The sequence below is a fragment of the Phacochoerus africanus genome, chromosome 4 (genome assembly GCF_016906955.1).
Source record: "Phacochoerus africanus isolate WHEZ1 chromosome 4, ROS_Pafr_v1, whole genome shotgun sequence".
NCBI classification, from domain to species: Eukaryota; Metazoa; Chordata; class Mammalia; order Artiodactyla; family Suidae; genus Phacochoerus; species Phacochoerus africanus.
In genome coordinates, this window is record NC_062547.1 from 120,437,577 (window position 1) to 120,451,727 (window position 14,151).

At 41.8% G+C, this 14,151-nt stretch overlaps 1 long non-coding RNA gene across 4 annotated transcripts in view; it reads left to right on the forward strand.

Annotated features, from left to right (window-relative positions):
• LOC125126253 (uncharacterized) overlaps positions 1–14,151 on the forward strand; it is a 51,834-nt gene that overhangs the window by 18,749 nt on the left and 18,934 nt on the right. For 2 of the 4 annotated variants that reach the window (XR_007134569.1, XR_007134572.1), the window contains 2 exons: positions 8,788–9,007; positions 10,610–10,854. This is a non-coding gene — a long non-coding RNA (uncharacterized LOC125126253). Of the gene's footprint in view, positions 1–8,787; positions 9,008–10,339; positions 10,431–10,609; positions 10,855–12,114; positions 12,243–14,151 lie in introns of those variants that run through there. The other 2 variants (XR_007134571.1, XR_007134570.1) reach the window with 2 other exon arrangements.

Genomic DNA, 14,151 nt, shown 5'->3' on the forward strand with positions numbered 1-14,151 from the left:
CAGCAGACTTCTTGAGAATACCTTCAAGGGATATTTTTAAAGTGATGGCGAGGGCAGTCAACCTAGAATTCTAAACCTAATGAAAACATTAAAAGATGAAGGTAAAGAATTTCAGACAAAAGAAAGCTAAGAAAATTCATTGTTACCAGATCTGCACTAGAAAGCATGTTAAAAGAAGCTTTTCAGACTGAAATGAAGTGATTTCTGATGGAAATTTGAAACCACACGTGTGCAAACACACCCACCCACTAATGCAGAGCCCTGGAAATGGTAAATATGTAAATAAATACAAAAGAAATATTTTTCTAATTTTTACTACCTTGTAAATATAATTGTTTAAATCAAAATTAGCAACAAGCGTGGTGGGTTCATAATACAAGTGGTAGTAAAATGTATGAGAATGAAGGATAGGGACAGGGAAATGGAAACACACTATTGTTAAGATTCTTTAACTGTATGCATATTTGTAGTCTTATGTGAAGGTAAACTGTGATAAATTGAAGATATATATGGTACAACTTAGAGAAAGTACTCAAAAATATTCAATCGAAAAGATGAGAAAAGAAGGACAAAGTAATGAATAAATATGTTAAATAAAAAACAAGCAGGAATATTGTAGATATAAACCCAGTTATATCGATAATTGCATTAAATATAAATGGTCTAAATCATCTCAATTAAAAAACAGATTATAAAATATAAAAATACGGACCAGTAGTTCCCATTGTGGTGCAGCAGAAACGAATCTGACTAGGAAACATGAGGTTGCAGGTTCAATCCCTGGCCTTACTCAGTGGGTTAAGGATCTGGCGTTGCCAAGAGCTGTGGTGTGGGTCACAGACACGGCTCAGATCTGGCATTGCTGTGGCTGTGGCATAACCTGGCAGCTGCAGCTCCAATTCAACCCCTAGATTGAGAACTTCCATATGCTGCAGGTGTGGGCCTAAAAAGCAGAAAAAAAGAAAAAAAAAAGAACCAATTTGTTCTTATTTCTTGTAACAATGTACAAGAAACACACTTTCAGTATAAAGGCAGAGAAAGGTTAAAAGTGAAAGAAGAGAAAAGATATCCGGTATAAACACTAATGAAAAGAAAGGTGGAATGGCTAGGACAACAGGGAACTCCATGTATTGTATACTCTTCTCCTTGATAGTTGCTTCATTTGCACCTATTTTGGAGACCTCTTTTTCTGATCTCTAATTTTTTGTGTTTGTTTATGTCATTGGATCACTGTAACAGCAGTGTCAGAGCTGTGCTAATCCCCCTCATTTCCCCAAGGCAAGAAATCCCTCCTGTTTACTTCATTGTCCTGAGCACCCCCTCCCTGGCAGTGGCAGAGTTTATCTGTACGTCATCATTCCTGCCCATCAGCACATCAGAATTAAAGGACTAGGAGTTCCCGTCGTGGCGCAGTGGTTAACGAACCCAACTAGGAACCATGAGGTTGCGGGTTCGACCCCTGGCCTTGCTCAGTGGGTTAACGATCCGGCGTTGCCGTGAGCTGTGGTGTAGGTTGCAGACGCGGCTCGGATCCAGCGTTGCTGTGGCTCTGGCGTAGGCTGGTGGCTACAGCTCCGATTCGACCCCTAGCCTGGGAACCTCCATATGCCGTGAGAGCTGCCCAAGAAAATGGCAAAAAGACAAAAAAAAAAAAGAAAGAAAGAAAGGACTAGAACTTATGTAGACACATATTGAAACACTGTGCACTTCTCTTTCTGATAGGACAAACATTATCAGCACATGCTTTTTCACCATTTCCTCAGCATTTCCATTTCCTATAGAGGAGGAGTCTGGTTTTTCAGTTTCCTCTGTTCATTTGTTTCCTCTTCCTTGCTCTCCAATGATGTGACAGACAGTTTTAGAAGTATTCTTTGGGCTTTAGAAATGCAGATTTGGGAGCATGACAGGCAAGCTGTAAGGAGGAATTTTGCTAGAGAAATAGAAGGGGGGAAGAAAATGGAATATATAAGAGAAGTAGGAGAGAAAGTGGAATTTTAAGAACTGATCTTTTGAAATGTATATTGCCTTCAGGGTGTTTGAGAAATTATAAAGAAGTGTGTGAGAATGGAAGGAGGGAAGGAAGGCAGGAGGGCTACCTTGAAAATTTAGTTTTGGGTCTATCTAAACTGAAGTTCTTTGATTGTAAATTGTTCTTGGATGGTGTATGGTCAGACCACCCAAATGGCTGTTCTGCTTTCTGTACCTTCCCTGCTGACTGATCTCTGATTCACCTGTACCCTAGTCACATGACTGACTTCCCTCTAACTCATTGAGCCTAATCAATGTCTACATACTTGCCCCAGCCCCAGCTAGTGATTGTTCTGATGAAAACCGTGTCTGCTCTATCTGATAGCTTATCAAAGGGGTGGTGAGGGGTGTGTTCATAGGCTGGTTTCCCTGGTAACCCATGAGCCGAGCTGACTGGTAACCTCCCTCCACACCTCCCGCCCTGGTAGTAAAGACTGCCACCATGTCCTGCCCACTGTCCGCCACACGTGGTGGGGTGTTGCTCCAGGATGTTTTTTCAAACATGTAAGATCTCCCTGTCCATGTCTGTTTGTTGATTCCAGGCTCTTTCTTCATTCTTGAGGCTGGGCAAGTACAGGGCTTGCAGACCTGCAGGGTACAGCCCAACAGATGGACTACAAGAGTGACCTTCAGTAGTAAGACAGTTTTAAATCTGCATTCTCCAAAGCCCACACACCATTAAGTAGAAGGTCATATGGGCCTGGAAAAAAAACTGCTGAGATACTGGCAATTGCTCAGCTTCTTTGACTAGAAAGGAGATAAAGAAATGAAGTGAGGAGTTCCCACTGTGGTACAGTGGGTTAAGGATCTGGCATTGCTGCAGCTGTGGCGTAGGTCATATTTGTGGCTTGGATTTTATCACTGGCAACCTCCATATGCTATGGGTGCACCCATAAAATTTTTTTTTTTTTAATTTTTAAAAAGAAGTGAACAGATTCTGCAGCATTCAGGGAGAAAAGAATCCCATCTCTGAAATTAGTATCTTAGTCATTGAGGTAGCTGCATCCTAATCAGAAAATATGGTTTAGGAGAGACTCTGAATAATCCTGCATCTTGAAAAAATGCTTTCTGTTCTGAAAAGAAACATAACCACAAAGCTGAATTTTCCATGGGACAAACTGATGAAGAGAAAACAGCAGGACAAAGCCAGTATTGAATAGAAGAAATCAGCAAAAGGGAATCTAGAGAGCTCACTAGACAGTAACGGTTCAATAGCAGTTTGAAAAGAAATGCAAATAACAATGCTCAGAGCATCACAGAAGGAAAATAATGGCAAAACAGTGCTAAAATGGAAGCCAGCAGATAAGGCACTTTCATAAACTGGCTGAGGAACTGTGACATGGTAAACCTTTCTGGAATGCAGTTTGGCAGTATGTACCAGAATTTAAAACTTTAAATGTATATTCCCTTGACATGGCAATTCTCTTTGTAGGAATTTTCTCTGAGGATATAAATAAACAAGTACATAAAGATATATGGGCAAGGATTTTTAGAAGTCGTTTTTATATAATAGCAAAAAAAAAAAAACAAAACCATTGTGAATAATTGGATTATCCATCAGTAGGGGCTTGGTTTAATAAATTAATTACATCCATGCAGTGGAACATTATGCACTGTGCAGCTCTTATAAGCAAGCCAGACTCTGGAGTCAGACTGTCTGAGTTTAAATCTGGCCTTACCACTTGTACAATTTTGATCACATCATTTAATGTCTCTGCCTAAATTTGCTAAGATATGAAATGTTTTGAAATCTCTAAAATAACTTCATAATTTATAACCTCTATCATGGAAAGTGTGACAAAGATGGAATGAATTAATACATTGAAAACTCATGCACGTAAGTACTCAATAAGTCTTAGATATTACTATGCAAATATTATAGATGATAATATGTCTATATTAACATAAAAATGATTATGTTGAGTCAAAGTTATAGACTAGCTCATAATACAGGTTTATGTTTATATAGAATAATTTATGTTTGAATGTATGCATAGAGTTCTGAAAAGATGTTTGCTACAATTTTAATACTGGATATCTCCGACAGTGGTGTTTCAAATTATTTTTATTTTTTTTCCTTATTTTCTAATTTGATATTTTTAAATTAACACATAATGTAATAACTCCTGAAATGGCCATCTAGGAAATTTAGATTAGCTTTTCTCCTGGGAAAACAAAACTCCAGATAAAATATGAAAATCATAATTTTAAAGCCCTAAAAATCCAACTAGATAGTAAGGAATTACAAGCCGAAATCTTGGAAGAGGTTAAGTTGCTCACTCAAAGCAACTTTTATTCTGAGGGCATTTGTTGATATGTTAAGAAACAACTGCTAACTGAGCTGTAGTTTTGAGGATTGCATGAGCCAAAGGGAAGAGAAGTTAAAGCCCAGGTTTGCAGCTTGTGATGAGAGTCTAATACTCATTCTCCCATATACCTACTAAGCTGGTACCCTGACTGGTTTTATTCTCAGAGTAAGGGTGCACTAAAAGTAATTCTGTCTTTATTCTTTTTTTTCGTTCCTTCCTTCTTTCTTTTCTTTTAGCTTTTTAGGGTCACACTCGTGGCAGGCTTGTGGAGGTTCCCGGGCTAGGGGTCGAATCAGAGCTACAGATGCTGGCCTATGCCATAGCCACAGCAGTGCAGGATCCAAGCTGCATCTGCTACCTACCAATAGCTCATGGCAATGCCAGATCCTTCACCTACTGAGCGAGGCCAGAGATCAAACCCACAACCTCATGGTTCCTAGTCGGATTCATTTCCACTGCACTACAATGGGAACGTCTCCTTCTTTCTTCCTTCCTCCCTCCCTTTTCTTTTCGCTTCCTTCCTTCCTACCTTCCTTCCTTCCTTCCTTCCTCCCTCCCTCCCTCCCTCCCTCTCTCTCTCTCTCTCTCTTTCTTTCTTTCTTTCCTTCTTTCTTTCTCTTTCTTTCTTTCTTTCTTTCTTTTCTTTCTTTCTTTCTTTCTTTCTTTCTTTCTTTCTTTCTTTCTTTCTTTCTTTCTTTCTTTCTCTTTCTTTTTTCTCTCTCTCTTTCTTTTCTCTCTCTCTCTCTTTCTTCCTTTCTTTCTTCCTCTTCCTCCCTCCCTCACTCCTCCATCCTTTCCTTCCTTCCTTCTGGGATTTTCAGCATGGCTTAACATCACCTGGGCAATCAAAAACAAAACAAAACAAAACAAAACAAAAAAACTTACAGCCCTGAACTTGGATTAAGATGGTCCCCAGCCTGGAGTTAAAAGCAAAAAACAAACAAACAAACAATCAAAAAACATCTCTGAAAGGAAGGTGACTTCATCTAAGTTGGCCTCAGATTATTTTTAAAAACATTTAATTTTCAAACATGATGGCCAGCATTCATTCAAAAATAAACAAACATGGAGTTCCCGTCGTGGCGCATTGGTTAACGAACCCAACTAGGAACCATGAGGTTGCAGGTTCAGTCCCTGCCCTTGCTCAGTGGGTTGGCGATCTGGCATTGCTGTGAGCTGTGGTGTAGGTTGCAGACGCGGCTCGGATCCCGAGTTGCTGTGGCTCTGGCATAGGCCGGTGGCTACAACTCCGATTGGACCCCTAGCCTGGGAACCTCCATATGCTGCTGGAGCGGCCCAAGAAATGGCAAAAAGACAAAAACAAAAAACAAAAAACAAAAATAAGCAAACATATGAGGAAATAAGATCCCTTGAGCAAGAACCAGCTCAAAGACCTAAACAGATTTAAAAGATTAGAATCATCAAACACAGACCATAAAACTCTTAGGCTTAGTAGTAAAGTCAATGTGATTTATAGGAAAAGGGAAACTATAAAATATGATCTTGGATTTTAGATATATCTAATAGACATACAAATAGTTATTTAGTAGATCTATAAAATACAATAGATATGTAAAAGGACCAAATAGAATATCTGGATATAAAAATGGTATAACAAATTAAGAATTCAACAAATGGGTTTATTAGGACATTAGACCCAACTGAAGAGAGAATTAGTAAGTTGGAAAATAGATCAAAAGAAATTATCTAAACTGCAGCACAGAAAGACAAAAAATAAATTAATTAATAAAGAAAATGAAAATAGAGGAAAGGATGAAAGAAATGAGTGATAGAGTAAGAAGACCTAAAATAAGTTTAAAATGAATCTCAGAAGGAGAGTGGGGAAAGAAAGAAATAGAGGCAAATTTAAAGAGGTAATTGTTGATAATTTTCCAGAACTACACCCACAGATTCAAGGAAACTATCACATGCCAAGCAGTATAAATAAAAAAAAATATCCACCCCATCATAACAAAACTACAGAAAACCAAACTAAAGAGAAAATCTTTAAAAACACGCAGAGGAAAAAAAACAGATTAGAATCAAAGGAACAACAATTAGACTGATAACCTGAGTTCTAATGGCCACATGAAAGATAATGAGCAGTGAAATGATGAAGTCAACATGTTAAAAGAACAAAAATCTACCAACATAGAATTTTAAAATATTCTTCAAGAACAAAGAAGAAATAAGAACAAACATAAAATCTAGAACCAAATCCAAAGGATAGAGAGATTTTGACACTGGTACTTATACTAAAGAAAATTCTAAAGAATGTACATTAGGCAGGAAGATAGTAATCCCAGGTCTAAGAGGGCATAAAGAAGAGCTAAAGTGGAAATATGTAAACCTAAATGAATTCTGAATAAACAATAATCATTTTGTGAGGGTTTTATAATACAGTATTAAAATACAACCCTGTGTGTGTATACATATACACATACAGAAAGAACAACTGAGAGTTTTAAAACATCCTTTTTTTGAGGTATAGTTCGATGTACAATATTCTATGTTATGAGTATGCAATGTAGTGATTCACAATTTTTTTTAATGTTTTGTTTTCTCTTTTGGCCACCCCATGGCATATGGAGTTCCTAGGCCAGGGATCAGATCCAAGCCTCAGTTGCAACCTTAACCCACTGTGTTGGGCAGGGCATCAAACTTGTGTCCCAGCTCAGCTGTGATGCCTGCTGATTCCATTGCGCCACAGAAGAAGCTCCAGTCTTCTTCTGTGTCTTTTTAGGGCCACACCCTTGGCATATGGAAGTTCCCAGGCTAGGGATCAAATTAGAGCTGAAGCTGCCAACCTGTGCCACAACCACAGCAACACCAGATCTGAGCCTCATCTGCAACCTACATCATAGCTCAGGGCAAAGCTAGATCCTTAACCCACTGAGCAAGACCAGGGATTGAACTTGCATCCTCATGGATATTAGTCAGATTGGTTTCCATTGAGCCATGATGGGAACTCCCAGTGAGTCACAATTTTTAAAGGTTATACTCCATTATGATTATTATAGCTACTTTTTTTTTTTTTCCCACAGCCATGGCATGTGGAATTTCCTGGGCCAGGCATTGATCCCATGCGACAGCAATGACTCAAGTAGCTGCAGTGACAATGCTGGATCTTTAATTCCCTGATCCACAAGAAAACTCCTATAGTTACTATAAAATATTGGCTATAGTCCCTGCTTTGTACAATATATCATTATAGCTTATTTTTTATACACGATAGTTTGTATATCTTAATCCCCTATCCTTTTATTGACCCTCCCCTCTTCCCTCTCACCACTGGTAACTACTAGTTTATTTTCTATACCTGTAAGTCTACTTCTTTTTTGTTATATTCAATAGGTTTTTTTTTAGATTCCATGTATAAGTTATATCATATAGTATTTACCTTTCTCTGACTTTTTTCATTGAGCATAATGCCCTCCAAGTCAAGCCATGTTGTTGCAAATGGCAAAATTTCTTTCCTTTTTATGACTAAGTAGTATTCTGTTGTGTCTGTGTATGTGTGTGTGTGTGTGTCCATCCATTTTTTTTAATCCATTCCCTGTTGATGGAAAGTTAGGTTGCTTCCATATCTTGGCAATTGTAAATAATGCTACTATGAACATTGGGGTGCATGTACATTTTCAAACTAGTGATTCTGTTTTATTTGAATATATACCCAGGAGTGGAATTTCAAAGGGATAGTTCTAATTTTAGTTTTTTAAGAAATCTCAGAATATTGTTTTTCACAGTGGCTGCACAAATTTACATTCCCACCAACAATGTGGGAGGGTTCCCATTTCTCCACATCCTCACACTTATTTGTGTTCTTATTGATGATGCCATTCTGACAGGTGTAAAGTGATATCTCCTTGTAGTTTTGACTTGCATTTCCCTGATGACTGACAATATTGAGCATCTTTTCATGTGTCACTTGGCCATCTGCATTTCCTTTTTGGAAAAATGTCTATTCAGGTCTTCCCATTTTTAATTGGATTGTTTTATTTTTTGATGTTGAGTTCTATGAGTTGTTTATATTTTTTTTAATATTAACCCCCCCCCTTTTCTTGCTTTTTAGGGCCACATAGGGAAGTTCCTGGGCTAGGGATCAAATCAAGAGCTACAGCTGCCAGCCTACACCACACCATAGCAATGCAAGATCCAAGCCATGTCTGCAACCTATACCACAGCTCATGGCAACGTCGGATCCTTAACCCACTGTGCAATGCCAGGGATCGAACCTGCATCCTCATGGGTCCTTGTTGGGTTGTTAACTGCTGAGCCACAAAGGGAACTCCCTGATATTAATCCCTTATTGGTCATATCATTTACAAATACCTTCTCCAATTCTGTAGGTTGTCTTTTTATTTTGTCGATGGTGTTCTTTGCTGTGCAAAAATTTGAAGTTTAATTAGAGCCCAGCTGTTGATTTTTGCTTTTATTTTCTTTGCTTTAGGAGACAGATCCAAAAACAAATTTTGCTACAATTCATGTCAAAGAGTGATACGCCTATGTAAAACATCCTTCTCTTGAGCTCTGAGACAAGGTGCTAAGAATTGACTGTCATCTGCCAGTGTGGGAAAGAAAGGGACAGGAAAGTTGTCTGAGGGATACTTTGAGACACAACAGTCGTAAGCAGTGTATTTGAGAGAAATACCTGATTGTCATCAAATAAGGTATAGTGAGCATCAATTTTTTTTTTTGCCTGTCATCACCCTTCCTTTCATCTTGGAATAACACCCCCCTTTTCTTTGGGGGAACTTATCCTCCAGTCCACCTATATGCCTTTGTTGGAACTTTCAGTCATGATGCCCAGTCGTCATGGAGGTGGGCACATAACCTGAGTTGTCTTAGTCTGTTTGGGCAGGTGTAACAAAATACCGTAGACTGGGTGGCTTACAAATGATAGAAATGTACTTCTCCCAGTTTTGGAGGCTGAAAAATCTGAGATCGGGGTGCCAGCATTGTCAAATGGGGGGTTCTTCCAGATCACAGATTTCTTGTATTGTCATGTGGTGGAAGGGGCTAGGGGTGTCTCTGGAGCCTCTTTTTAAGATGCTAATGCTATTCGTGGGGGTTCCTCCCTCATGACCTAAGCACCTCTCAAAGGCCCTACCTATTAATACCATCACCTTTGAGATTCAGATTTCAACATGTGAGCTTAGGGGGAACACAAACATTCAAACCATAGCATTAAACCAAGTCAATCAGAATCCTTCCCTACAGGGTTTTCTCTTTCTTCTTAGGGCTGCACCCACCCATATGGAAATTCCCAGGCTAGTTCCCAGGCTTGGAATTATACCTGTACCTGCCGGCCTACTCCGCAGACATAACAACAAGGGATCCAAGTCATGTCTGAAACCTACACCACAGCTCACAGCAACACTAGATCCTTAACCACTGAGCAAGGTCAGGGATTGAACCTGAGTCCACACTGGATACTAGTAGGGTTCTTAATCTGCTGAGCCACAACAGGAACTCCCAGTTTTCTTTTGTTAATTGGTGCTGTAGGAGTTTCCGTCGTGATACAGCAGAAACAAATCCGACTGGGATCCATGAGGTGGCGGGTTCAATCCCTGGCATCGCTGAATGGGTTAAGGATCCGGCATTGCCACGAGCTGTGGTGTAGGTCGAAGACACAGCTTGGATCTGGCATTGCTGTGGCTCTGGGATAGGCTAACAGCTGTAGCTCTGATTAGACCCCTAGCCTGGGAACCTCCATATGCCATGGGTGCATCCCTAAAAAGGACAAAAAAAAAAGCCAAAAAAAGAAAAATCAGTGCTGTAGAATGAGGTTAACCCCTGCCTCATGAAAAGATGTGAATTGTGGGAGTGGCTGATGGCACATTTCCACCCGTGTGAAGGAAGTCGATCTTAGAAAATGAACTGGACACCAGAGAGGATCAGAGAGGAAACTGGAGAAGGAAAAACTTGGAAGTATTCAAGTCCTTTCTTCCATCAGCCTTGAGGGTCAGCTTCTCCCCTCCCTTTCCCCTTTCTTCCAACAGGTTTACCTCTTTGCCCCAGCCAATTCAACTCCTAATTGTTCTGCCAAATCAGAGGGAAGCAGCAGGGCAAGCAAGAGGACTGTATCTAAGGGTAAGGTTAGGCTGTTAAAACTAAGCTGCATAAACAGATCGGAAGCCAGGGAGTGGAGGCAGGTGACACTCACTAATCTGGAGAGGATCAAAGCAATTGAAAAACAACTGACTGGACTTGGTTCAAGGTTCATTTTTTCTGGGTTGATGGTGATGGTTTTTGTTTTTTTGTTTTGCCAGCTACATTTCGTGGAGGCAGAAAAATCAGGCCAAAGGAGCCCTTGGATGTTACGCAGAACTCTCAGTAACTGAAGCCAGAAGTTATCTGTGGACAGCTATAGAGAAACAAGAGAACGGGATTTTTTAAATGTAAAGGTTTCCGAGATGATACATGGGAAAACAAATTCAGAAGAACAGTTTGTATTAGTTTGAAAGCATTCATTTGTACTCATGAATTTTTAGTTACTAAAATCTTGCTAGCTATCCATGTTGACTCACTTCCCTGAGATTCAAATTAGCACTAATTCATGCTCTAGTTGTTAGGAAGACTTAGATATGTTTAGAAAATATTGTACTAGATGGGCGTAAGGGGGAAAATAAATCTTTTAGCTCTATGTTCTCTTAATGGCAGCAACTCCGCAGGCATGTTGCCTGCACTGGGGATCTGATAGAGACTTTCTTCTAGAGTTTATTGCTGAGCCATGGTTTTCATGTCTTGGCTTTACAGCTGGTGTTTCTTCCCTCGTCACCTGGTGTCTGCCTCCCCCTGCCAAGTGAGGGTGGTATTGTTTTGTAGCCTTTAAGAACAAAGACATTCCAGCTTCCACACAGTTTGAGTTGGGGAGAATTTGCTGATGAAATCCATGCTGTCCAACACATGTCCAAGTGCAGGCAACTCTTAGTAAGAGGTCGGAGCCCCAGCTAGCTAACTTGGGATCAGCAGAGAATTAAGTCCAGATCAGAAACCAAGTGGAGGGCCAGTGCGGAAATGGCAAGATGCATGCCTGGCATGAGGAAGGGAGGCTGCACTTACCCCCCGAGGCTCGGCTGTTTCTTTCACAGAAACTGGCTCCCTCACCAGTGGGATGGGTGGGTCCAACACGCTGCCTTTGCTGGATGTCTGCGTTAGCATCTTGCCTCTTATGGAAGTGGCAGGCTGTCCTTCGTTGTTAGTAGCTGGACTAGAAGAGCTGGGACAGGCTAGGCTGATCAGTAATTCTACTGCAAATTCCCAAATTTGAGATCACCCTTTCTCTTTTTAGTCCATAGAATCTAAAACCCATTGTCTGAGGCACAACTATTTCTTTTTGTTTTTATAAAGCTTTCAAGTGTTCCTGCTTTCGTGTAGGGCTTTCAGATATTTCCCCTTGTTATAAACAAATGAACACTCTAGTGGTTGAGATCCTCTCTCCTTCCTTGAATTTTTTGGGGGTTTTTTTTGCCGTTTTTTTTTTTTTTTTTAGGGCTGCACATGCAGCATATGGAAGTTCTCAGGTTAGGGGTCAAATTGGAGCTGCAGCTGCCAGCCTACACCACAGCAACAGCAGCTCGGAATATCCAAGCTGCATCTGAGACCTACGCCACAGCTTGGAGCAATGCCGGATCCCCAACCCACTGGGCGAGACCAGGGATCGAACACAAATCTTTATGGATATTAGGTTTGTTTGCACTGTGCCACAATGGGAACTCCATCCTGCATTTTTGTTGTTGTTTGTTTAGTTTTTTTGTTTTTGTTTTTGTTTCAGTTCCCTATCTTTACATGCCTCCCAGGACTCAGTCAATCCTTCTGGGTTTGAAGCCTCCTGGAACAGAGGTGATGTCTACCTGTAATAACTCTTTCCCCGGAAATATCTGACTCACAACTGGCTCCATGGTAGGCCAGAGTTCAGCCTCACAAGCATTCATTGAGCACCGCCAAGGTGCCAGGCACTGGGGTGGATGCTAGACACATGATCGTGGGTGGGACAGGATTGCTCCCTGCTGTCATGGAGCTCTTGTCTTCATCAGCTGTTGTTCTGAAACAGGTGGCAGCCTTTACAAGCGGTTTGGTAAAATTCTGCCTTGAGCACTGGGGTAACTTAAGGCTTCAGAAGGATGTGCCTGCCCCAAATACAAATGAGACTGTGCTTCATCCAGTCCCATTTCAGGTGAGCGATGTAGCTGTTAGAGGCCAAAATGGTTTAGGACCTGGGAGTCCTTCATAGGGTCTGCCCAGTGCAGGACTCTTTTCCGCAGGGGAGGCTGTGACTTCCCCTTTGGCCTCAGGGATGGACATGCAAAAAAGAGCTAACAAAGAAGACAGAGCTTCTAGGTTATTGTTCCATCAGAAAAGCCAACTTACTTTTCTCTGCAGATTTATCCTGTGGGATTTTCTTTCCCACTGCGCCCAAGCCACTATCTGGGAGAGCTGAAGTCCCTACTGTGTCTCAGAGCAGTTTGATGCTCTAGGTTTCCTGGAAAACGGACCTGCTGTTCATGCACACTATCCCATCCAGTTTCTTGCAGAAAAAGATTACTATTCTGACCTTCTCGCTGCTAGCCAAAGATATTATTTCATTCCTAATTTCTGAGTAGCTGCTTCTGGGTGATTTGGGATGGGAGGAAGAGGAGAAATGCTATCAGGCTATCCCCTGGAGTCTGGTTGGGGCCTCCCATTGCTATGGATACTGAGGAGCCAGACAGAGGCAATTACAGGAGGAACCAGGGGCTCCGTGTGTGGGGTGGGAGGGCAGGGGGATAGTCATGGGTGATGGTCGAGCACAGGGGGGCTTGAGGAATGAAAGGAACAGTAAGTCTGGCCAGATCCTGTAAGCTCGGTCTGTGAACTCAGACTGAAGGGAAAATAATTTGCTCTTCTTGGCAGGGCTCTGTGTATACTTTTTGCTACTTAATCCTTACAGAAAGTTGAGCACTATGAGGAACTGAAACCAGCGAGACTCAGTCCCATGGCTAGGGCCACACAGAAGATGGGCAGCCTCAAATTCAAACTTGTGCCTGCTGATTGCAAAGCTGGTACCTTCTCCACCTGCCCCTCCAAGCCCTCTGGATGGAGAAGGGCCCCTGCTCACATGCCATTCAGAACAATACCAGTGATGTTGTGCTAGGACATGGAGGACAAAGGCTGGACTCCCTGCAGCCTTTCTGTCATTCAGAGGCTGGTGGCTGTCAATTTGTGTCAACTCATCTCCTAGTATTTTTTGGGGGCAGGTCAGCCAGCCCATTCACTCTCTTGCCCCAGGACTATTGTAGGACCATATAGGTGCCAAAGAGACAGAATGAGCTCAATTTTCCAGACAGAATTTCACGGTTACACTGGTAAATTAAATCCCCAAATACAAGTGATGGCACTTGGCCTGGTCTGCCCAGGTTTCAGCTGTGTGGCTGCCCCCTCCACCTCTCCCTGTGAGTGCTTGAGGCCCACGACTTTGGTCTGCTCTGAGGAGCGCTTCACAGAGGATGCTGGAAGCACTCGGGGAGTGTGGGGGGATCAGACCTCCGGACAGATGTTGTGACCTCTGGAAGTCAGCCTGCCTTTTGGGCTGTCAAGACCAGCTCCTGAGACTGAGCCATGAAACTGAACCTCCTGCAGGAGCCCGGGACACCTGTTCCTAGTGGACTCCATCACGTCCATGAGGCAGCATTCTGTACCAAAGGGAGGGAGGATGGGAAGGAGGAAAGGCATCCTTGTGGGTCAGAGGCTTGGGAAAGGGGCGGGGAGCCCGGGGCCTTGGGGATCACCGAAGGCCTTGGGGATGGGAAAGAACCAGAGCTGGGTGATCGTT